Raw genomic sequence first — 26508 nt, 5'->3', positions numbered from 1 at the left:
GACTAACTACGAAGTGCCTGTTCTTTTGTTTTATTTTTTTTTTTAAGAAAAACAGATTTTACCAATATGTGCAACTGTGTAGATGGGATGATAATGGCCATAAATAACACAAGAGTTACCAACATACCACAACCCATGTTTCAGATTATGTGAATCAAAGCACATATTTTCTTTTTTTTTTTTTTCCCCTTGGAACCATTTTACCTTGTTTTATATTTAAAATGTACTTTCTACACACACAAAAAAAATCACCCCTTTTTTTTTTTCCTTTTTTTTTTTTTTTTAATTTTTCCTTCCTTTTTTTTTCCCCCTAGAATTTGTAATAACTAGTGAGTACTTTTGCCAACAAGGAGAGAACGGACTCTCCGGCTATCAGGAGAAACATGGTGATGCAAGGCAAAGGCTGCATTCCCTTTTATTTTAATAAAAAACCAAAACTAACCATGAACTCCAGATACAGTTGCAATCATACAACGTATGGGACCCTCTCCACACCTGTAGTGCAATTCACCTGGTTTGTATTGGTGCACGTAAAAAGGAAAGCAAAGAGCAAGTTGCTTCCATTTTGCTATGATCCATTCAGATGAAAACAGCTGTCCCAAAAAACTCTGTCCGAGCCTTGCTGCGGATAACAGTTGGAATTTCTCTGTGTTCAATGCTTTTTTGGTTTGTTTTTGGGTACTTAAAGAGAATGAGTTTTCAAGTTAGGTGAGCCAACCCCGGGGTTTCCTTTTTGCTTTTGTATCCGTTCGTTTTGCCTTCGATTAGCCAAAAACCAAAAATAACAACCAAAACCTTGAAAAACAAAAAAACAAAATGTTATTACTTATGCAAAACATGAGAATGGCAATATATATTACTAGAGCCAAAATGGTATACATAGTATTTGTGTTCGGCTATGTTCTTTTTTTTATTTTTTTTTTAAATTATAAATGTGTAAAATTTGAGGTTGTTTGCTAACATGAATCATCATTTAAGTTTAAAAGAATATTTATAATTATTTAATGACATTTGGACCCTTTAAACGTTTCTTAGTGTAATGATATATTGACTTCGGTCTCTAAAAATGTTTTTTGTTTTGCTTTATTACATTTCTGCAATAGTATAAACCTCAGACCTTTACCCAACTCTGAAAAGCAGTTCCAGTGTGAACCAGTTTACAATATGACTTAAAAACAACAAACCCAACCTAAATGCATCCACATCAAATGATTTTGGATGTAGGATCTTTTTATATAACTTATGAAGGAAATATTGTGTTTAAAATATTTTTATTAGCTGTCTGGTTGCCTTCAACACAGTCTTGCCTTTTAATCAGTAGTTGTGGAGACACTGGAAAAATGGTAGGAAGGATGAAATATTTTCCACCCTTCCCCTAATTTCTTCTTCTCCAAGGATTTTTTCTCAGAACTTCAAAATTTGAAAAGATTCATATTTAAAATAGTCTATTTTGACAGCATAATTTGGATTTCAACAGGGTTTTTTTTTTCCCAAAGAAAAATCAGAACCGTTTCAAAGCCCATATTTTGCAAATGATTAATTGTTAAATATCTCAGAAATGGAATTAAGGGAGAAATGGTGAAACATTTTCCCCTCCCCTTGCAATTTTAGCCCACTCGGTGGAATGGAAAGGTTTCAAACTTGAGACAGAAACTGCCTGGTAGCGAGTCACCGCCCGTTAGCATTAAATGCGGGAGCCATGCGGATGCTGTGGTGGCTCTGAAGCTGATGTGGCTGTTGCCGTCTTAGAGGGATGAGCACAAGGGCAGCAGTACTCACCTCTGCCCACACAGAAGACATAAACTCACTTTCCAAGCCACCCTGGGGCTCCCAGGGTTGGCACAAACAGAGCACCCAAACCCCAGCCAGGCTGTGGCCAAAGTACCCCACAGAGAGACCCCAGTTTTGCCCAGCCCAGGGCTGCTGTGGCAAGCAGGGAGGTGACATGGCATTGTCTGGATGTGGTGGGAGCTGAGCCATCCTCCCCACGCTCTCCCCAGGCAGGTGTTAAGCCTGGCTTAGTGGGACGTTCAGCACGTGCCAGTGGGCTTGGCCAAAGCTCCCTCTTTCCACTCCCTCAGTCACCGCTGCCCGCAGCCTCCTCCAAGCTGCTCCTTGGGTGATCTTTGGCTACCTCCAAATTATGGCAGTAAATCAACATTGGGCACAGCCACACAGAGCCGGACACCACCCTCACTGCTCATTAGCAGCGAAGCTGTTAAACGAGCTGCCATTAGCATGGTACATCCCTCCAATCTGCGTGATGACGTGCTCTTAAAAATAATAAATTAATAAAGTCTTTGCCTTCTAAAGGTTGTATACCAAGTATGCTTAAAGTATAAGTAAGACACTTTGTTTTTCTTCTAATACTTAGTTTTCCTTCAAAGATGGAAGCTGTAATTGATTCTATTTATTGTTGGTTTGTGGTAGCTTGAAGCATACCACTGTCCATTTATTTGTAACTGTAAAGTAACGTTTGTTAGTCTCAGCAGCACTTAAAAAACCAGTGTCTGGTTACACATTTCAGTTTTGTTTTTTGTTTAGTAAGCAAGAGAAAAAGAGATGTACTGCCAGTGCAAGCTGTTTCCTATTTAATAAAAGGTACTATATTTGTACATTATTTGTTATTGCTGAGAAGGGCTTTTTAAGGTTTACTGTATGCATATTAAGTAATTTTTAGGGTGCTTTTGTGTTGAAATGTTGTTAAGAGTGGCTGCAGGCAGCAACCCAGAATTTCTTTTTTTTTTTTTCCTTAAGACTTTGTTGTAAAATTCAAGCACTTGTTTTTTGTTTCTGGATAAATCCAGCACAGACCAGACTTTTGTTTTGCCCAATACCGACAGGACTCTGTTTGTGTCCCCGTGGTTTTCCAACTGGACCTTTAGGGACAAACGTTGAAAACGGTTTCTCCGCCCAGTCGAGGCACGTGTGCCTGATCCAGTCAATCCATGCCCTCGCCTGACCTGGCTCTTCCTGCTTGAGATAGGAAGGAAGGGATTTTCTAAGTACCTGTGGACAGAGGAGCACCAACCCCTTGACTTTCAGTAGATCCCCATGGTTCTGAACCCTCCTGGTGCCTTTGGAAAATCTGTCCCGGTACATCAGGCTGGTCATGGAGGGAGTTGTGCAGGCTGAGGCAGAGATCCTCATCAGAGCTTTCAGAAAATGCTTTCAAGGTCACTTGGAAATGCTCTTGAATCAGATTTTTGGACCCAAACGGTGCTATGTAGTGAATCATACTAATTTATCTGGGCTTTTGTGAGGTGGTTGACAATGATTGCAGAACAGAATTCTCTCAAGGTACAACAGCCCTTCTCTTGGGGCAGTGACAATCTTTGGCACCGGTCATAGATTTAAAGAAAAAAAATTGCCTTTTTTTATCTTCCAGCTCTCTTATCCTACCAAAGATTTACTTCCAGCACAACAGGCACAATGTCCCTTTTGCTGGTCTCCCCCCTTCTAAGGGTAACCAGATCAGGTACAGTGGGTCGGGACAGAAGAGTAAAGCAAATTATTTGTCCAACAGCATCATTCACGTGGCGTTTATAGTTTCCTTTAAAAGCCCAGCTGCTGCGTCTTCCTTAGCATTGAACCTTTGTTGCCAGCAGTCCCCTGAGCAAAGATTTACCATTTTCCACAGGTACCATCTGCAGTGGGGAGAATTTTGCACTTTCAACCTGAGCAAAGCAAGGCTCAGCTCCGTGCTGGGCTGCAGCAGCAGCAAGCCATGAGCAAAAGCAATAATTAAACCTGGATCAGCCATGAGCTCAAAGAAGCCCCATTCTCTGCCCCCCTGAATTTCTTGTTGTTTTTAAATAGAATGCATTTCAGTTTAACATTTTCTGAGAACTTTTTTTAGATGTTTGTTTACTTCCATGTTTACAGATAACTCTTTGCTTTTTTTTTTAATGCAGTACTTTTAAGTATATCAGCCAAAACCATACTTTTACAGTAACTTTAGGTAATATGAGTGACATTCCAATTTTTTTTTGTTGTTAAATATGCTTTACCAATCTTGAACTTCCGCTGGAACAAAATATTTGTAGCATTTTGTGTAAATACAAGCTTTAATTTTTTTATTTTTTCAAATGCTGTCACCCAAGATTTGCTTTTCATGCACATATTGTACAAACACACTCTGCTTTATGCCACAGACGATGATTGTGGATCAGTTTACTTCAACTTCAAAGGGACTATTTGTATTGTATGTTGCAACTGTAAATTGAATTGTTTGGCATTTCCTCATGATTGTAATATTAATTTGAAGTTTTAATTTCATTTTCAATAAAATGGCTTTTTTTTTTTTTGTTAATGTTCTTCTACGCTTCTTTTTCTTCCTTGTCTCTTCTTGGCACCAGGCAGGGCAAAGCAAGCACATGGTAGGACATGGGATCAGGCTGTCTGTGGCTGACCCATCAATTTCTGCAGCACTTGAATTTTCAACTAAATATAAAAAGCAAGTTTCCAGGCCCTTGGGTGGTGAAAGACACCTTCTAAACCTGATCTCAAATGTCACTTCTTTTCCTGAGCCTGCAAATTATCGAAAGTTGTGTTTCTTAGAGGAGTGCAAACTGCTCTTGTTCATCTTCCTAGGTCATTAACTCTAGAACCAAACAACTGGCATTAGCCAGGACATTCCCAGGGAAAACTGGGATAGATTTCTAAACTGGGAGGGAGGGATTTGGATTTGTGGTGGTTTTCCATTATGGGGGTTGAGCTATCTCCACCTCTTCCTGGTCACACCTGAGGAATGCAGTCATAGATAATCTTGTGATTTGCATGGCCTGAGGCAAGAATAGTTTTCAAGCAGCAAAAGATGTATGGATTGGGAGGGGACTGAGGGAGGTTATTTTTCCTCCAGCTTAGTGTCAGGTGTAGGAGGAGATGCAGCTAATGAAGGTGAGGTTAAGTTCACCCAAGGCTGTCTGCAGGAGGAGAGGACAGGAGTTGTATGCAAGCTTGTGCCTGGTTTCATAGTAAGTTCATATCCTTTTTAGATATTTCTTGAGCCTGTGAAAGAGAAATAGTAGCACAGAGAGGTGTGAGGTTCTGGTCTTTTAGAGAAACCTTTGACTATGAAGTTTAAGTATTACTGATACTGATTTTGGGAGCTCTTGTTGGCTTTACCATGGACCTACACGCTTCTTGCATGGTGGTTACAGCTTGAGGGTGCTCTCATTCCAGCTCATAATCCAAGTCCTGAGTGTAGAGAAGTTTTATCCAAGAGTAAGGAACCAAGCAAACCAACCAATGTTCTGTGGTGTAGTTACTATAGAAGTTGTTTTGGGGGGGACTTATGCTACAAGCACTAGTGCTAAGGCTTCCTGCTGCCCTCTGGCACACAGATTAACTCATCTCAGCTATTCACTGCACAGAGGGACCCTCATTATAGTCTTGCTTTCATGGTGACTTAATCCAGATTCCCATCAATGGAAATAAAATTTTCTCCATTTTATATGATGAAGTGCTGGAACAAGTGCCATGGGAGATTGTGGCACTTCTGTTCCTGGAGATTTGGAGGACCCAACTGGTAAAGCATGGAACAATCTGGTATGACCTCTGAGTTGAGGCTGCTTGAGCAGGAGGTTGATCTGGAGACCTCCCACGATCCTTTCCAAATTATCCCATGGACCTGTGAGGCAGGCTGGGAGCTGCCTGCTACAGGTTGTTGTCTGAGATAAAAACTGCTTGTGTGACTGTATGGAGAACACATATTCAGCTAAATGAAATCTGAATAAAGAGGTTGGACAAGATTAAACTCATACATAGGCAGGTTACTGAGAAGTTACAGTGATCTCTCTTTTTATAGAACCATAGAATGGCTTGGTTTGAAAGAGACCTTAAAGATGAGTTTTGTTTGTTTCTGCACATTTCTCTGGCATATCTACAGCAGGCATAGGTCAGCACAAGGGCTGATAAAGCCAAACCATCCCTCTGATCCAGTACACTAGTTCCCACTGAATTTCATGCTGGGGATGTTGGTTTTGATTTTTTGATTTGTTTACCCTGCAGCTTAAGAAGGCAATTCTTTTGCCTTAGCAAAGAAATCAACTACTCTGGAGGCAAGTTACCACCCCTGGTGAACATGGAGGACAGCCTTGTACAGAGACATGTGGAGTGGTGGGGGCAGATAAGACTCAAACTGCTTTTAGGACACAACAGTTAGAGATGTTTCCTGCAAGGGGTGGTGTCTGTTGTTTTTCCCATCTTTCAGTGTCAATAAATAGCATCTTGGGTTTGGATTGTGAGGGCTGAACACCAGCTCTGAGTTTCTGGAGTTTGGCCTTGCTGGTCCCACACAGTCCTACACTGCCGCTCCCTGCCCGCCTCAGTTTTAACTTTTTAATTTCCTGTGGCTGTGAGCAGCACTGGAAGGGCTCAGAGCAGCCACAGGCCTAAATCAGCCCTTTTTGTGCCTAAAACAAGCTCTTTGGGAGAGGTGGGGGTGAGAAGAAGCAGGGTCTGACTTTATGGTTCAGCACCAAACCCTGTTCTGACACCAAATAAAACATTCATCAAGCTGTTTATTGGGGAAAAGAAGGAAATAACCTCAGTTATATATCCAAGGATTGACATGAACTGCCTAGTTACCTTCTGCATCAGTCAGGAGGAAATGTATTCATATTTTGGGGTGAAATCGTTCCCCTGGGTAACCTCTCACAGATGACCAGTGTTCTGCAGCCTGTGGGGGGCTAGAAAACGTTTTGGGTAGGGGTGCAGTGAGGTTGTCCAGCTCAGACACTCACCACTTGGATGAATGCCTGCAGAGTACACCCCAAAAGCATTATTCACTAGAAACATTTGTTGGATGGGTTAAAAATTATAAACAAATCTGTTGGAAATGCATAGTCTTTGGACAGGGTGATGGGGACAACTGTGACATAAAATACTGGGAGCAGGTTGAGCATTTCTACTCAACATCTTGAAGAAAAGTTTTAGTACAAGCTTAAAGCAAAAAATTAAATATTTAGCTCAGACCTCCTGTGATTATCATTTCTCTTTAGATCTACTGGTGAAATGTCAGTCTGGGATGTGTGGAGATGTTCCCATAGGACTCTGTGATATTTGTATGACTTTGGAGGGGGGAATCTCAGCATTTACCCCTCTGGGAATAGGAAACTTTAGGCACCAGTAGGAGATAAAGCCATGAGATACAAAGAGAGCAAAGCCCAAACTTCCAAAAGCTTCTGGTGATCTGATGCAGTGCAAACAAATAACTTGGGGTGTACAACATCATTTAAAATTGAAGTTCTCAGGCCCGCCCTGCTACTCCTGTGCACATTTATTGCATATGTTACTTAGTGTAGATGCAACTTGCATTTTGAATGTTGATTGTGTTACCTAAATAACAAGCAGACATGAATTTCCCTACTCCAGTTGTGTGAGTTGAGAAAATCCCTATATTTGTAAGAACTTGTAAATAAACATTAGTTTTACTTCTGTAGCTGAGAAATTTCAGTATCATCTGTGATTCTCCAGACAGCTTGGGACTTCTCTTTTAATACCTCAGTTTCCCTAAATATAGATCAGGGATTTTGTTATTTCCCTACTGTGTCAGGATGTCTTATGGGCTCTGTGTTTACAAAGATCTTTGAACTTTAGTTGTTACTGTTGTTGTTGTTTAGCTTTTTTTACTACAAATCCAGTGCTTGGTCTCACACCATTGGATAGTGTCCTTTGAAGCAGCACAATTCTAAACCACATGTTTAGAAAAAAATGACCCAGTTTCCAGACTGCTGATCTGGTCAAATAACAATGCAGAGCTAAGGCCAAGTTGTGCTGCCTCAACAGATTTACTCAGGATTTGTGGTGGGGCAGGAAGAAAAGCAGAGATCTCTGCAGTCCGTGGAGGCAGCCCTTGGCCGCTCCCTCCCGGCAGCTCGCTCAGGATGAGCAGCTGGATCTTGTGGGATGTCCCAACACTTAGAGAAAAGCAAACAGCCCATGTTAAGGTTGATACATTGCAGCAACTTGCCAGTGATTAATGCTTGCCACGAGGCCAAATTCAGATGGTGATTACGCCAGAAGAGATCAGCTGAAGTCCCTCTATTAATAGTCCCGTGGTTTTGGATGCAGCATTTTCCTACCCGTAAGTGTGGGTGTAATCAATGAAGGGTCACTGAAGTGCTGGTTGAGTGAAGTGAAGGAGTCTGTGTTGGTCTCCTGGCTCAAGAGAGGCTCAATGCAGGACCACAGCCATCAGATCATTTCAGTAGGGCTGTGCCCAGCAAGTTTTGGTGTCTTGTAAGCATGGAGATAAAGTTAGGGCTTCAGTGGAGCATTCTATCCCCAAGCTTCTCCTGATGACCACCTCCAACCTTTCAAAGTGAAGTTGGCAACTTCTTCCCCAGCATCTGCACTAGGGTTTGGTTTGTCCCTGCCTCTGACTTTGGGCACACAAGGTGCAGTAAGTGTTTAAAACCTTGTTGCACATCTACAGGGCTCCAGTGCTCAGTGACCTCTCCTTTCCCCCTCAGCTGTATTCACAGAATCACAGAATGGTTTGTGTTGGAAGAGACCCTAAAGATCAACTTGTTCCATGGCAAAGAATCTGTTCCTAGTATCTCATCTAACCCCACCCCCTGGCAGTGTGAAGCCACTCCCTCATGTCCTGTTATTCCATGCCCTTGTCCAAAGTCCCTCTCCATCCCTCTTGGAGGCCCTTTAGGTACTGGAAGGTGCTGTGATTATTCCTCCAGCCTATGACTTTAAGATCCTATTAAATATAAAATCAAAGCCTAAACACTAAGGCAGCTCCTCAACCCCCCACAGCTTGTTTACTTTTTGATTTCCAAAGAAGTCCTTAGTAGCTGAAAATAATACTGCTACATGCAAACACTCTGAGACAGCTTCTTCCAGGAAAACACAATTTTTATCCCTGCTCCAGGATGTGTGAGGCTGGTTGGCAAACATGAGGAAATAGAAAGGACAGGCTGCAGCAGAAGGGGTAAAAAACCCAAATAATCCAGACAGATCTCAGGAAACCTGGATGCAAAGGATCTTTCTCCATTTATTACCAGTAGTGGTGTTCTCCTAAAAGAGCAGGGTGCTCTCATCTTTTAATAATACCCAGGCCAGATGCTAAAGACTCTTCTGCTAATACTATAAAAGTGAGGAAAACAGCTGATTTGTGTTAAGATGAACACACCAGGAGAATAAGCCAAAAAAAGGATGAGAAATCTCCAGAGGTCTGTCTTTGCAATGCCACTTGGCAGCTGGATCTTACAGTCAGGACTGAAAATTCAGCCTGTGCTTCTGTCCCTTCACTGATCGGTCACCGTGTGTAGAGAAGGAATTCCTGCACTCTCTGGGGATTTGGAACAGTGCTGGCAGGGATCTCACCCTCTGTTTTACAGAGCAACAAAATTCACAGCTTTTGGGGAGCTGTAGAAAATACCAATTCAACAAGGAATTTTCTTGACTTCCTCATTGCCATAGAAAATGGTTCCATGCTGAGTAGGGGCCAGTGGTTTAAAATGGCATTTTTGTTCCATCTTTTTTTGTACTTTCCCCTCTGCCCTGTTTTTGTTCTCAGTATTTTTTATTTGTCTGGAAGACATTAATTCAAAGTACTAGATAAAGACAGGATTGGGGTTTCATAACGCATTGTATTGAGCATTAAGGAAGATGCCTGTGCCTCTCTTCACACTGCCCTCTTTTCCTTATGTTCAGCACAGGAACTGTTTTTTCTTCTGGGCAGGGGTCTTTGAAATCATAGTAAAATCACTCATGTTTGTAATGTGCCTATAGGTATTGGATGGAAAGTGTTAGAGAAAAGTAGAATACATGGTGACATTATATTTTTTTTTCTGCAATGGGGCAATGCTCAAAAGAATGAATTAACTGTGTATCATGGCCACACATTTTTCTCAGATGCTGAGTGGCAGTCCTCACAAACAGTTCCTAGAAACCAGAAAAAAACCTATTGTGAAATGATGGGAAGAACTCATTCAGTGTTTAGGATTGCTGCATAAGGACTGCAGATAAAATTGTTTATGAAGAACTTGTACAACCCCTTTCCTTGCCAACAAGGGTAGGTTTGGTACGTGCTGTTTCAAACCTCCCTGTCTCTGCCCAACCAAAAGGATCCCTCCAATTGTTATTTTCATAAGTTTACAACTAGGAACTCATTTTGATTGTTCAATTTTACAGGGTACAGAGACTTTTTTTTTTCTTCTGTGCACGGCTTTTGTTTATAAAGGATGTTTTTCTGGGATGGTCATGTCAAGACTGGCATTTTATTGTGGGCATCTGCTCTGGAGCAGTGCATGAGCTTCTCCATGCCAGAAAATACCAACAGATAATGTGCTGATGTTCTGCAACATTACCTGATTATCATGGATTTACAGGGCCAGGTGTGTGTGGCACAGAGGGACAGACCTAGCACCCACACCTGTGGTGAAGGATGGAAAGAGGATCCTCCAGTCATGGCTGAGGGCATTTTCTCCTGCTCAGAGACAGCTGTCTGTATCAGGTCTCACCATCTGGAGAAAATTTAAAAGAGAGATAATTTAGGTCACCTGCAGTGTGACAACCAAGAGACAGGAAAACATAAACCACTGGTATTTGAACTGACCGTGGCATGCAGGAGATGACACCTCCCCAGGGCTGTTCACGTGGGGACACTGGGGACGTGCATCCGTCCATTGCTTTGGGACTGAGGGGTGAAACCCCAGTAAAGATGGACAATTGAATGCACACCATAAACAAAAGTCATCTCAGATGCAAATCACCATGCTCAGATCCTGGCTTTACACTGGAAGTAGTAGGGCCCTGAAACCTTCCCCTCTTCCACCTCCCCTAGCAGGTATTGAACATGCTCAGTGTGCAGATCTTACATTTGTCTCTGTCAATAAGCAGAGCTAAAACTGGAACCAGTTTGTACTTTGAGGAAGTGTAGATTTGCTGAAGTCACTGCCACATTTAATGTCACTATTGGCCCTTTGGCATTTCAGTTACTGCCCTGTTAAAGTATTTTAATCATAAACCCAAAGGAGCAGTATGAAGGGATCCATCCCTTCCCTAGGTGTATAACTGCCTTCATCACTGGTACATGCAGGGCTTCTCCCATCTCACTGCATCCTTTCAGCCCCACAAAGAAGTTGTGGACCAAAATCAGGGAAAATTGTGGAAGCCTGGCTCTTGCTCTTTGGTCCTGGAGACATGTGAAGAGGTGCACCCAACAGAGACAAGGATAATACTGAATTTGCAAAGGTTTGGTGCTAAAGATGAGAATGACCACAGACCTCAGGCCTTGCAAATGAAGTATCACTTTTCCAGTGCTTCTTTGCCACCACTGCAAATAAGAAAATAAACCTCAGAGATGGAAGACATGAAGTACAGAAACACATCCACACCCATGTGCAAAATGAGAAAGGGGGCAACCAAATTTGCAGCTGTCTCCCAGAATGAGAAGGAGTTCACTTCTGAGAATGTTTTCCTAAACTCACTCTCTTCTCAAGGGTCCGGAACAGATGGGTACTAAATAAAATCTGTGTAATGCTTTAGATTGGTGCTGGTGAGAGTATGGGATATGAATAAGAATATGAGTATGATTTTGGCTCTGTATTTGCCACCTTGTTGAGTTGATATTATTTAATGGGAAATAGTATTGGAAACAGGTAAAAGTATGTATGGAACAAGGGAGTTGATCTTGCTAAGAATCATGCAGTTCCTGGTTTATTTAGTTGCTTTTTTATAGCTTAAAATGGAGTAACTGTTTTCCTTCCAAGGGTTTTTGGCTGCTTTACAGTTGTTAGGAAATTGGTATTTCTTCATAAAAGATGTACTCATTTGTTAATATTTGTGATGAGGAAAACTTCAAAGAATTGAAATTCTTTTGAATTGAAATGTGATGCCATTTTTCCAGAAAAGTCCAGTACCTTGTCAGTAAAAACATCTCCTTGCAAGTCAATACCAATCCAAATTAAAAGGAAAAGGAGGGTTGCAGTTTGAAAATTGTTTTTCTGCTACAGTTGTGCACTCTACTTTGCCTTCATTAGGTTCATAGTAAAAGCTTAAAAACCTGTTATTGGCAGCATATACAAAGGAATGACTTGCTTCAGATAATAAATGGTAGAATAGAGAAGCACTCTATAATGTTCCTTTTGGCTTTGGGAATCTTTGCTTTCTGTGCTTGTGTGTGGATCAGCACCCTATACCTGTGTGTGTCTGCAGAACTGTGTGTGAGCCAGGGCAAATTTGCCCTCCCAAGGAAAACAGAAGATGCAAGAATGCCAGTGAAAAGGTGGGATTTGCTTCTTGTTTGGCATGGGAAAACCCATTCTCTGAGCAGAAAGGATTTCTGTTTCTTAGGAAAAACAAGAATTTTGGCCTCTGGATTTGAAGGTCATCTGGATAATTAAGTAGTGGCAACAATGACAGTTGTTAATTTATTTAGTCTTTGTTGCTCAGTGAGCTGCTCCTGTGTGCAGAGCCCTAGCTAGACTATACTCCCTGGCCCCAAAATTGTGTGTGTGATTGGATTGTAGGTTTTCATATAGTTTTGAATGAAGACTTCAGAAGATGGGGAAAGACTTCTCCTTTCATCAGTGCTTTGGTCATTCAAGCTGTAACACATCCCAGTGCCCCTCTGTAACTCTAGTTACAGGTGCTGGATATAAGTGGATATAAGTGAGACAAAGCAGTATCTTTGCAAGACCATCCAACACAGCTGGAAAAAATGACAAGTTCTTGGCCAAGTAATTTTTCAGGCTATAAATAAATAATAATAAAAAAAAATAAATTGGAGAAACTAGGAAAAATTGCTTTAAGTTTCCTGTAATCTTGTAAATTATCTGAGACAGTAGAGCAGAGAGGAACCTTGAAGTGGTAGAGATGAGGGAGAAGATTGAGTGCCATAAAAACAGTATTTCTATAGTATCCATACTGATTGCTATCTAGTGCAGTTAACATTTTCATTTCTCAAATTCACCTTGCATCAGTCTTCTTACACAGACATAACTGATGCATTGATCATTACTGACAAGTGCTTGGTTTTTGTTGTTCTTTGTTTTTTCTCTGGAGTGAAAGAAATGGTGCATGGGCTGTTGCTCAAGGAGGAAAAGAATCCAGGGAAAATGAGATGTCCCAGGCTTTGAAACATACAAAAGGGTGTGATGTGCTGTTGTACAGATGTTGTGCAGTCAGCACCTCTCATTTGCACCTGAATAAAGTTTAGCTACTCTCTGGGTTGGGCTTAGCCATGAGAAAGCTGAGAGATGCTGCTTTTCATGTTTAATGGGAAGGAAACAACCCGTTTTCTTGACACTTTGACCCCCTGTTTTCTTATCAGTCATCACCAAGGTGTTGCAAATATGCTGAAGAGTGCAGAAGAAAAGGGCTGAACCACATGAATCTAGTTTCATTATTTGCATTTAATTTTTTCTGACTTTGTCTGAGCTGTCACATCCTAATTGCAGTGTGCCCAGGTGGCCAACAACACCAATAGCCCCTGTCTTGTACCAGCAATAGTGTGGCAGCAGGACCAGGGCAGTGATTGTCCTTCTGCCTCATCAGGACACTGGTGAGGCCACACCTCAAATCCTTGTTCAGTTTTGTACTCCTCATGTGAGAAAGACATTGAGGGGCTGGACTGTGTCCAGAGAGAGGCAATGGAGCTGGGGGAGGGTCTGCAGCACAAGTCCAGGAAATTGGGAGTGTTTAGCCTAGAGAAAAGGAGCCTCAGGATGGACCTTTTTGCTCTTTATAAGTCTCTGAAAGAAGACTGTAGCCAGGTGGGGCTTAGTGTTTTCTCCTGAATTACAAGAGTCAGGATGAGAGGAAATGTCTTCAAATTGTTCTGGGGGATGTTTAGATTGGATATTGGGAAAAATTTATTCACTGAAAACATAATCAAGCATTACAACTTTCTACTTCTGGAAATGGTAGGGTCACCATCCCTGGAGAGATTTAAAAGATGTGCAGATGTGGTGCTGAGGGACATGGTTTAATGGTGAGCTAGCAGAACTGAATTAATGATTGGACTCAATGAATTCAGAGGCCTCTTCCAACCTTAATGCTTCTCTGGTTCTGTGATCCTGTGTCTGCTTTGTTTGACTCATGTAGAAGAAACTCCTATGAGCAGCCACTGCTGCATGGAGCTGTTCCATGGATAAGGTGGCTCTGTGAACATGAACCCCAGGGCAGACAGAGTGATTTTGCAAGTGTCTTTCTTTCAGTTTAAGCATTTTTTCTAGGCTTTTGGAGGCATTTAACTTTAATTTTCAGCCTCCTTTTGAATGAGACAGTGCTACTAGGATTGTGCTCTGTGTGGACACAAGGGCACACAGTTTGCCCAGTGTTTGTAGCCTTTCAGTCACATGGTCAGTCAGTGAAGCTCAGTAATTTCAGAACTCCTGAATGACTGAATGCATTTCAAGGTGACATCTCCATGGATAGCAGAGGTATTTCTGTCCAAGCATTGGTTTGGATGGCACCTTTATTGTGTAGCAAAGAGAACAACCAAGACTTGCAGTACTACAGTCCCTCCTTAATACTCCTAGAAATGTTCTTGTTAGAAATTAGAAAACTAAGAGGTTGTGAAGACTCTTTGGTCTCACAAACACTGAAATACTGCAACTCAAACAGTGACTGTTGGCAAATGTGACATAAAATGCATTTGCTGAAAAACCAGTGAGAGAAGTTTCAAGCTGAAGTCCTTGGCCTCACCTTTGGGGCTTGGCCTTCATGGCCTGTTGGTGATGTGGTGTCAGCCATTGACCTGCAGTGACAAAATCAAGTGCCTAAGCCCTCTGAGTCTGCAGAGCAAAGGATGAAATGTTTATCAGATTTGACCTAAATTTGGCCCTGATTTTTAAAGGCAGGCTTGTTGCTCTATGAATAAACTCAGGATGTTGAACATAAACATCTAAAAAATAGGAGAATGAGTCTTCTCACTCAAGCCCTAGAAACCAGAAAAGGAGAAAATTGAGATTTTAAAAGAAAAGTCTCAGCAGAGTGGAAGCAAGATAGGAAGATGCTCTATTTAAAACAATTTGGGTTCCCACGTTCCATATCCTTGGCAATGTGATACTCCTGGACCAGCAACATATCCTGCCCTACTCATGGCGTTATGCCTCAGATCTTCTGCAGGCCAGAGCTGAAACTGTAGTCATACATAAGCCTGAGCCCTCAGTAAGAGGCAGCCACTGTAGAAACCAGAGACTTCAGCCTCTTCCAGGAACCCTGAGCGGGAGATGTTTTCAGAGAAATGGCTGAGTTCTCTTTTTCTGTCCACGAAAAACAACTGACAGCAACGTACGCTTGGCTATTTTCTAAAGGGTTTTGCTGTAGCTCAGAATTCTAGATAGGAAATAATACAGAATGAGAGCAGATCTTTACTCCTGGCTCTGCTACTTGTTTGCAGATGGCTTTTCCCTTGTCAGGATTGTCTGCCTGTGTGTTTGTACAGTTTGGGCTTATTTTGGTCTGTGCTTTGCACTTTTGACATCTACGTGGACCCCCAGCCTGGTGCACTGACCTCCTAACTCAGAGCTCATTTAGTGAAAATGCTGAACTTGTATAAATCAGATTTTCCCCTTCCAGCTGAGAAAATGGGAGCATTCACACCTGATGTTGGGTGGCAGAAAGGAGAGTGACAAAGCCTGGAAGAAAATAAAGTAGAAAGAGAACAGATGTACCAACAGTGATGTGCCCTTGGAAAGAGGCAGGAATGCATTTTCATCTTGGTTTTGCCAGGTGTGACTCTTTCCAGGACCTTACTAATTAATGCTTACACATATCAGCCATCCCACCCAAACCCCAGCCCATGGTGGGCATGAGCTATTTGGGAAGAACAGCTGCAAATGGAGCAGTGCTGGAGCCCAAAGAAGGATAGGGGTTATCTCATGGAAATCAGACTTCCACATCTGGGATGGTTACCCTATGTTTGCTTCCTTTAGGGTCAATAGAGGGAAAAGAGTGCTTTGATCTGAACCAGTTGAGTTCCCCACTTTAGGATGAGATACCCGAAAAAGATACTTCTCCTTCCTGCTTGCAAAGGAAGCTCAGAAACATCTTCTCTGAGATCTGGATCATGAAGAGGTGCAAAAATCTGTGTCCCTGGATCCAGTTTGCCAGCAGATTTCATATGCCTCATGGCTGGAAAATAGTTCTGGGTGTGGAAGTCTGAATTTTTCAGTTGTTTAAATTGACAGTTGCGCACAAAATTAGCAAGAGCACTGTATTTTTGAACAAAAAATTGGATTGTTTGCAAAAAATTGTCACCTCCATGCACACATAATCTCAATAGTGAAAGACTTTGAATTGGTCTCAGTGACTGACACAATTGAGCAACACCTGAGACTTGACACATTAGCTGCTGGGCTTTGAGTTGGGTTTTCTAGTTTTGCTCTTAGTAGCAAACAGAAAAAAGCTCCAAGAATCAAATGAGAAAGGAGGAGAAAGCCATTTAGCCCCTCTTTGGGGTGGGTGGCAATCTTGTTTCTCTGGTACATAAATTGGATGCAAATTCACTAACACCACTGCACACATGGTGATTGAGCTGAGGAGACAATCTGACCTTGAAAAAGTTACAAGACTCCTTCAGGCAAGGACTTGGATACTTTCCCAAAGTGCAGCTAAACATTTTGCCTTAAAAAAAAAAAAAAAAAAAGAAAAAATTTGGAAACCACCCAACAAGCTTTTCTGAAGAGGTGTCTGGACCTTTCTATTCTCATGGGGCTGAAATCACTCCAGGATTTTTACTCTCACTCATGTTGGTGGAATTGGAGGGCACCCAATGGCAGGTGGCATCAGGGTATGAACTGAGACAAAAACAATCTGAGGATGAGTTTTCTGCATTTCAGCCGCAACATCCCCGTTGTGAGGGAACCTAAAAAATAACCAGAAAAAGACTGAAGTGCTGGCAGCAGTAACAGCCACAGCTGGGGTACAGGTGGCATCCACCCAAGGGCTCTGGCTAGACTGCATGTTTTCATCAGCACTGGGAGGAAGGGCATCCACCAGCTGTGCAAAGAGCTCCACTGGACATGGGGTAATGGTACCTGGAGGCACTGCTGTCCCCATCTGAGTAGTGTAGTCAGCTCCTGGTTGCCAAGCAGGTGTCTGTATGGGCTGGCTGTGTCACACACCAACATCCCCACCAGCCAGGGCAGTGTATGTGCCTTCCAGGAAAAGCTTCTCCATCTGAGCTCAGAAGTGAGCTGAGGTAGCTCTGGTAGAGATGCTGGAAAGGATAGCTCTCTGATTTTGGGGAACCAGCAAACCCTTACAGCTGGTTCTCCCTCCAGTCTGATCTTACATTTTCTCCAACCTCCAAATGCTGCAGACATTGATTCCCACAGTTCCCAGCAAAAATTTTCTTATTTTACTTATTTACTTATTTTACTTTACTTGCATTTACTTTATTTTGTTTGTTTATTGGAGTTTTTTTGGTAGTGTCATCCTGATTTGTCCCTGGGCAAAAAACACAGCAGTGGACATGTCAGCTCTGGCTTCACTTCCCATTTCCTCTCCCACTGCACACCAAGCACTTGTTCCCTCTGTGGAAGCAGGTTTCTCCCTGAGGAGCAGATTGCTTCAACCTCCTCTCTTTGAGGTGCAGTTTTCACCAGGCATCCCTTTGCAAATAAAACCATCATCAAAGTGATCCCCATGGAGTCTGGATCACAGAAATCAGGTGTCAGGTCAGAAAATGGCATACCCAAGATGTCCATGGTAGGTTTGACCACTGTGGTTGTATGAACCAAACCTTGCCTGGGTTCACACTCTGGTCCTGAAGCCACTAGGCTTTTTTGTCATTAGGTACATAACACTAAGTACCCTGAGTCCCTAAAAGGGAAGAGCCACATCCAAAATGCCTATTCAGAGTGTACTGGGCTTTTCTAACATATGGTCTGTGCCTGAAATTGGCTTCAGAGAGTGCTCCTTGACTGTGCCCATGCTAAAAATTTTGCAGCATGGATACGTTCTTGTGCCCATTCCTGCATGCCAGGACTGTTTAATTTACTATATATAGTCATAGCATATGTGTATGGAACATATTCTCTCTTCAGCCTGGTTCACTGTGGAGGTTTCATGTAGCATACACTATAAAAAGTTTCTTTTTCGGATTTTCATCTTGACATGAAAGTGCATTACAACATTTGCCATCAATAAAACACAATTCATTCCATGTGAAAAGCATTACAGCCTCAGTATGGTTATTGAGTGATGATACCTGGATGACGGAAATACAAGAACAGGAAAGTGTACATAGAGAAACTTCAGAAATGATGCCAAGGTTTTTTAAAAGAACAATGTCTGATAGCAGTGCAGATGAATTTGGAGAATTTAGTTCATTTGTGAAAAAAAAAAAAAAAAAAAAAAAAAGAGAAACAGGCTGAGCTGACAGAGAAATAAAAGCAAGGAAAGGAGAAGCTTCACAAATGAGTTACTGATGAGGCTGGCTGGGCTGGGAAGACACTTGTGAAGAGCAGATTGTTTGCCTCTTGCTCTGTGGTTCAATCTTGGGCCAAGCCAGACATGACCAGGCATCAGGATTCTCAGGAGATCCCTCTCCTCTCAGCCTCATGCTGCTCATGCCCAACACATCATCCACTTCTGGGATATCAAGATCTGAAGGCACCATTATTATTATTGTTGACTTAGAATTGTAAAGAAAGATGCTCAAGGCCAGGCTTGAGGACACTGGGGACCCTAAGTGGGAGATTGGCCTCTTTTCTACAGTTCACACCTAAACTGAGCAGCTGACTCCAAACTTGCTGAAATACAGGGAAAATGACTTTGTAAAGAGCCTTGGACCAAGACCTTCTTTTGAAAATGTGCTAAGCCAGGATCCTTCTACTGGCTCTAAATTTGGAGTTTATGAAAATGTTCCCATTAGCACCAAAATAAATGCTAGCTGTGTTTTGATTTTAGCAGAAGTTCAAGAAAAAAAAACAAAACAAAAAAAAGAATGCTAATTAACTTGTTAACTGAAGCCATTAAATACACATCTCCAAATCTTCCTGAAAGCAACGCAGATCCCCAGCACTGGGTTCCCAAGATGCAAGGCCAGTCACTCGGCTTTGGAATGTGTAAACATTTAGTGGAAGAAATTGTGACTTCGGAGAAAGTCCAAACAGAGCAGCCTGTTTGTTTGTGTGGCTGCTTGCTGGCGGGAGAGCAGCCGGGAAGCATGGAAAGGCTGGAGTGCCCACCATGGGTCGTGCCTGTGATCCAAAAGGGCCAGAACAAAGACTTTCCTATTTACAGCAGAGAGAACGAAAGCAAAAGCGCTCGAGTGATGAAAAGGCACAGTCTGTCATTGTCGAGGCTTCTCGAGAGAGCACAAACCGTGGCTTATCAAAAATCAGGAAGATAAAGGATTTTGCTGGGTGGAAAATAAATTAAGATTTTCCATTGAGTCCACCGACCCACGCTGTGTTTTTTTTCTGGATTGGTCACACTTCATCAGGGCAGTGATTACAGAGAGTGGGGAAGTAAGAGGAGAAACACGTGTCCACGTGTGTGTGGAGAAAGTGCTCAGCAAAACCCATGCCCTTATTATTTCCATTTAGCAGGAAATGCCAATACTAGGTGTCAGAGTCAAACTGTTGTATGACATCACCAAAAGGCTAGAATTTGATTTAAGGAATAAGCTTTGCTGTTTGTGCTAGTAGCTGCTTCTAATGATTTGGGGGGTTTGTTGTTGCTGTTTGTTTTTTGGTTTTGTTGGGTTTTTGTTTGTTTGGTTTGGTTTTCTGGGTTTTGATGTTTGGTTTTTGCTTTTGCTTTTGTTTTTGTTTGGTTTTTTGGGGGGGATTGTTGTTGTTTTTTTTTTAATGAAATGATAGACGATAAATAAATAGGCTATTTCATCTACTTATACCATGTCTTATTTGACATTTTGCCTCATTGTTATATGACTTCATCTCTCTGCTGTGTTATATTTATACCATTAGGCATTAGGAAATCAGTTACCCATATACATTATTGAGAAAAGAGCAGATGTAGTATGACATAAAATTATTCTATTTTGCCTTCCGGAAGAGGCATTTCTGATAGAGTCTTGTTTCAGGAAAGCTTTTTTTTTTGGCCAAATTCTTGTCAGAGGAATTTTAAAAAGTGAAAGGCTATTTGAACCACAGTTTCTGAGAGGAAGACATTTTCATGGGATTTTTTTCCAGATCTAGATCTGCTTCTACTTTAGGGCTTCCTACTGCTATGACAAAACTGCTGACCAATGCCACCCCATTCCAGAAATCAACTGGAAATTCTTCCAAATCAAACATTTATACCAGAGTGCCTAACACAGGGCATGTGAAAGGAACTCAATGCATTTACATTCAACAAGCAAAGTAATTTAAAAGAAAATTAAAAAGAAGCAGAATTCCAACTTTCAGCCTCATTTACATTTTCTCCAATGTCAGGAACTGGAGCAAATGAGGTTAAAATTTGTCTTGTCCTTGAAGAAGCCACTTGGGGTCTGTGACAATGATGTGGATGGGGCAGGTGTGAGGGATCTGTCTTGCTCTGGGTCTGGGCTGTGAACTGGCTCAGTGCTGAGGCTCCCAAAATCAGAAGGGCGGAGTTAAAGCTCCTCACCATTTCCACGGGCTACTGTGGTACAGACTTTTGGCACTCCCTCAAAGCAGACCTCAGTTCTTCTGGTTTTATACCCACCATGATCAGGTGGAGCAAAGAGCAAATCTGTGCACAGGTCTCAGATCCTCTGCTGAAAATCACTCTTCCTTTCCTTAGATCAGGGAAGAAGGTGGGGAGAGGGGGAAAAGAGCTGGTCCATCTGGGAGAGAAGGTGGAGATTGCAAGAAGTAATTGATGCCAATGATGACAATGAAGGTGTTATCCAAAGAAAAGTAATTCCAATAGTGAAAACCAGTCTGAAAGGGGACATTTAAACTAATAAATAAAACAATTCAAAGGACACATTGATTATTGTTACTAGTATGGACTTTCCCTGACAGAATCATTAGGAGAGGCCTGGACAAGCTTTTGGCTCGGGGTCTTCCATAATATGGTTGGCAGCATTTAGGAGGTAGGACAGGCAAGGGACTGTTCCCAGTGGATAGTTTGGATATGATCACTGTGATTTGGAGGCTAAACTGAATATGGTGGACATGGCCAAGCCATGCCTGTTGACCTGTCCAAAGAATGGGCTCTGGTCTTTTTTATTCATTTATTTTCTGTGGCCAAGTCTATTCATTTTGTTATCCTTCCAAAGGATTTAGCTACACCCTATCCTCAGCATGTCTGGGTGCTTCCCAATCTGTGATGTATTTATCATTGCAGCCCATCTGGTAGGGAGGAGAGAACCATTAACATTACTGAAGGGAGAGGAACGGAGGTGGATGAAAGTGTCTGCACACCAACACACAGCAGCATGGTCGGACCAAACCAGCTCCAGGAAAGTTAATGAGGTTGAACATTGTGAAGATGAGGCATTGACCTAGAAAATTTAGTGTTTGCAGGTTTCTTGAACCAGGTCATAGCTTCCCAGCATGACAGCAGGGGTGTCACATCTTCAGTGTGGGTCTGATCCATGCTAAGCAGTGCAGATACACCACCCATGCTACAACCACACCAGCTGTAGGTCACACCAGCTCATCTGGGAGTATGGGCATACAAAAAAGTTGCTGCAGGCCAAAAAAGGGTGTGATCTTTCTCCTCTGCATCTGTACCTGTGTGTGTGCTTGTTACCCCCAAGTACTGACGGTGTGTTGAGGACCATGTCCCCTTGACCTCTATTGCAAGGGGCCGCCTGCTCCCAGGGTGTTGGGAGGCCAAGGAACGCACTTGGGGTAGCAAAGATGACTCATTGTGTGGGGGTGAGCTCCCCCCACAGCCCACCCTGTGGGGTGTTGTTTATACAAAGAGACGTGCCCCTGGATCACCCCAGGCTGCTGCAGCAGAGGCAAGGCTGGAGCTGTTCTCTAATCTTAACCACCAAGCTGCCCTTTAACGCTCATCACTTATTAACAAGCACATTTCTTAAGCGCCAGCAGTGTGTTCATAGCTATTAAAAATATAAAGGAGCCAGAAGCTTTTCCCTGCCCTCTGTTCCACCCGTGTCAGATAGCCACTGAAATGAAGAGGTGTTTATTTGCCTGGAAGTGTGGAGTCTTATGTCAGCTCTCAGTATAGGAAGTAATTTTGCTGGGGGTCTGATCCTGCCACAGGGGAAAGGGCTGGTGCTTTTGTTTCTGTTTTACCCTGAGCGTGGTGCCTGCACTCTTGACATACCTGGAAAATTATCCTGCTTTGCAGTCAGCGCCAGTTCCTGGCCACCCCTGCTACACACCAGGCTAAATTGGGAAACTCAACTTTTTTTTTTTTCTCCCGGTGTACAGCTGGCCTCCCCACCTTGCCACTCATGAATGCCTTGCTGAGTTAGCTGTGATTTGGAAAATTAATTGACTCGGAGCCTACTGCTGAAGCAGCCTCAAATGCAGAACACCCAAGACGCAGTGGTAGCAAGGTCAGAGGAGGTGGGAAATTTTGCAAGACAGGTAGCGAGCAATAAGCAGAGCAGAATATGGGCAGTGGTGGGGAAGTGTAAAAGGAAACCATTCAGATTAGACACAGCCATGGGAGACAAGGCAATGGGACCTTGGGAGGCTTTGGTATTTATTGGGGAAGTTGCAATGCCTGTGGCTGGGAATGCCCCTGGCTCTCTGTGGGAGGTGGGGGGTCTCCAGGGCCCCTTGCCTCAAGCCAGAACATGAAGAAGCACCCTAAGGACCATCTCCTGCGACTGCAGAGAGCAACATCTTTGCTCTGCAAAGAAATCTTAAATAATGTAGTTTATCTCAGGCATGCCATCTGCTTGGGAGTCAGTCCCTTGAGAAAAAATGGAACAAGGGCTGGGAACAGCTCCATCGTGGCTTTTCTCCTATGGCTTTGATGCTTTTGCCCTCATTTTATGAATCTTTGCAGAAAAAAAGAGCTCTCAGAATATGCCTGTAGTCAGAGTATGCTAAAACTTCGTCATACCTGGATATATCAAGGTTCAGTTCTTCAAAAATATCTGGGGACTGACATCCCATGGCAATTCCTTAGTTACTGAAATGCTTCTGTGGAGCTGTTCTTTAGGCCTCATCTCTGTGTAAGCATGGCTGTGCAGAGGGATGGTTCAGACATGCAATCCAGTGCTGGCAGCATAACCCTTCCCATTCACAGCTGGCTGGTGGATGGGAATGATCCCTGAGTGTGCTTCCATCCAGCCTGGCTTGTACAGTGAGGAGATACAGCCTCAACCCACAGTGAATTAATTGACTAAATTAATTCACATTAATTCAGCTTAACACACTAAATCCCATTAATTCCTCTCTAAGGTGGCCCAGGGGCACATGCACAGACAGTTACAGAGGCTCAGCTGACAGAGAAGTGATTTGTTAAGCCACTGTCACTCCTCTACATGTTTGAACCTTTCCCGCCTGCACTATGGGCAGGATGCTGACGTTTCCCAGAGGAAAGGCATTCTGGGGGTTGAGCAGCTGATACTTGTGAATGCCAGTGCTTGTCTTTAGCCATGCTGTAGGTACTAAGGGAAAAGAGAAACACCATATACAAAAGTTGCTGTCTTAGTTTATTTGTGACCAAAAGCTGGAGTTGCTATCTCAGGAACTGCAAAATGGGATGATATAGGCCAATACTGAGGCTGGGAAAAGGATACTTGCCCAGTGGGGAAAAAGAACCCCAAATAGGTCTGAGTTAGTGACAGTTTTGTGTGGCTTTGTCACCAAGCTTGTCCTTAAAACACCTTGTCATGGGGAAAGACACAACTCTCCCTCCAGGGCAGGAACACCAAACCAATCTGCTTTGGATAATCGTGGGAATATGCAGCAAAGACAGGAGCAGCTTTCTGCTTTTCCCAGGTCAGAAGGTGGTCTGGGATGGGAGCAGCTAGGAAAAGCAACATTTCCCCTCATCATGACTTTGTCTGAACCAGTTCTTCTCCTTTTTCCTCAGATGTGAGGGAAACTGAGGCACAGGACGCTTGTTGGTGCCTCAGTTGGTAATTTCTGCTGATGTTCACTTTGCTCTGCCTGGAGCTTTGTGGCATGATGTAAAGCTAAATTGTGTAAATGAGTCTGGTGGTTATTACCATGCAAAAAGAAGACGGTTTGTACGCAGCTCCCAGCTCGCTGAACCGCAGCGGCGCGAGGCCGCGGAGCAGGGCTGTGACAATGCTGGCAGTCCAGCCCACTGCTCAGCTCCCCACCTCGTTCCTATTCATTGCTTCTTTAGGGTAATGAAGAGCAGACTGAGGGATTGGGGTTGTTTGCTTTGAGAGGCTGTTATGAAAACCTTACTGCAATCTAATTCTGGCCTGGGTAGTGAAGGGCAAGTTTTCTGAGCATCTTTGCCTTGCAAACATCCCCAAATCCACAGTGTTATACAGGTTCCTGTTTCATTTCTAATTTTTTAAGTGATTCATATCAAGGCAATAAGCATTAGACACATTTTTCCTTGCTCTTGTGCCCATCATAGCTTCATCAAATCTTGTCCTGGTGAATCTGAAGGGGCAGGCTGGGACAAATACCCACTCAAATGCTCAGGAGCATCATCCTCTTCCCTTTCCCAATTGATTTCCTCATAAACAGCCTGTGCCAAAGCCTTTATGAAATTCAAGTCCGGCTTCACATTTCATTGAAAAACCTTTAAGAAAAGCCATTTTTCATATTTAAGACTTTTTCAAATCTCCTCTAACCAGTTACACTCTGCATTGTATCTTTTGAATCTGGCCATTGTCCAACGACAATCTTTAAAATCCCTTTACAGTTTTAAATGAAAATACAAGCCCTCGTTTACCACTGGATCCAGCCTGAAAATAAAAGCTTAATGCCTTGACAGGCCTGGATATTTTTTTGGGTCCTAAGTCTGATTTATGGTGGTAGCCAGCAAACCAGGCTGGTGAAATATTTGCTGCTGCTCGCAGGGATCTGGAAAAATGAAGTGTGAAGTTCTGAAGAGAGCAGGCAACAGTTCTCCAGTCACTAAACACTTCCAACGAGTTGGCAGCGGAACAGAGCTGTGGTCTGAAAGATGAACCTCAAAGGAATAGGGGAGGGGAGCAATACTGTGCGCAGTGTCAAAATACTGCTGCAGCCTAAAGCTTTCCATACATTCCTGACATTGAGAGGGAAAGAGAAACATTTTCTTCATTATTTATTTATTCTTTGCCTCCTTTTTTTTTTTTTTTTTTTCATTCTCCTGCAGGGGTTTCACCCAAAATCGTGAAAAAAATTAAAAGCAACAACAGGAGCATAGGAAGCTGCTTAATCCCACCATAAAAATGTGCTGGTGAGAAAAAAACAAATAAAAAATAGATGTAATCTGGTTAGGTGGAAACATTGCTGGTGCTTTGCTCATTGCAGAGAGATCTCAATGAACAAGGCTGTGGTGGAACATCTCTTGCCTTTCGAAGTGCCAAAACTCTGCAATCTGTGGGCGTGGGAGCTGTGATTTTCATTCCCATGAAAAGGGAATTTCCTAGAGGTAAAAGTGAGGTGGGGATTTTTCAGAGCATTCTTGGAATGAATCACTCCTGCATACGTTTGCCAGGTAAAACATGTGGCTGCTTTGCTTTATATTCTTCAAAGGAAGTTAATATTCATCCCTATCGTGTAGATCATACAGAGACAGAGATAGGCTGATTAATGAGGCGTATTTCAGTGTTCAGGTTTTCAGTGATCTGCATTAGCTCCTATGAATTAACTTGGTTTCCCAGTTTATTCATGGTGAATAAAAGGGCCAGCATTGGGAGGGTTTGTTGGGGATAAGCCATCTCTGAAAAGCTTGCTGCACTTGCATCTCAGAGGTGTTGCCCCTCTCCTTATTTATCTCAATCCCATCCCAACAGCTGGGCACACTGTGAAACTAAAGATTTCCTCCCTTTCCCCTTGCTCAGCAGAGCCAGCAGAGGTTTTATTGCTCTCAGGCCCAGGACAAGTAAGGTTAACTTCCCCCATCAATTGTGCTAATGAATGTCCAAGGAACCCTCTTGGCTTTGACATTTACATGGAAATGACACCAGGTAAAAGTGGGGAAAATATATTCTTCTTAGCATTTATGGAAATGAGGATGGGATGATTTGTCTGATTTTTTTCATTATAAAAGAAAAAGGAACACTAACTAATTTGCTTTAAAGCTGTGTGAGGTCAGACGCTGAGATGATATAACAAAGGGCTGCTTGCTTCCAAACACAAGTTTTTAGTTTGGGGAGGAACTGCATGTTCTGGTCATCTTTATGGCTGGGGAATGTTCTGCCTCTGCAGCAGCACAGTCTGGGCTGGGAAGCACCTGGGCATCAGCCTGAAGTGTCAGCAGACAATGCATATCATATTATTATTATTATTATTATTATTATTATTATTATTATTATTATTACTACTACTACTACTATTACTATTACTATTACTATTTACTTTTTTCTTGGTGTTATGAAACAGTTCCCTTTACCAGTAGACACATTTATGGGACGTGCTCGCAGACAAGCTCTCGCGTAGTGCAGCCCACAAGCCCACGCAGTCTGTCACACAC

General features: G+C 42.7%; 1 protein-coding gene across 2 annotated transcripts in view; it reads left to right on the top strand.

The window, feature by feature from the left end:
* The window catches only part of RUNX2 (RUNX family transcription factor 2), a 157652-nt gene that overhangs the window by 89415 nt on the left and 41729 nt on the right, over positions 1 to 26508 (top strand). The gene's annotated exons all lie outside the window — the stretch shown is intronic.

This window comes from Parus major, chromosome 3, assembly GCF_001522545.3.
Source record: "Parus major isolate Abel chromosome 3, Parus_major1.1, whole genome shotgun sequence".
Classification (NCBI taxonomy): domain Eukaryota; kingdom Metazoa; phylum Chordata; class Aves; order Passeriformes; family Paridae; genus Parus; species Parus major.
Note: the sequence above shows the minus strand (reverse complement) of the source record. Positions and strands in the feature narration are given on the sequence as shown.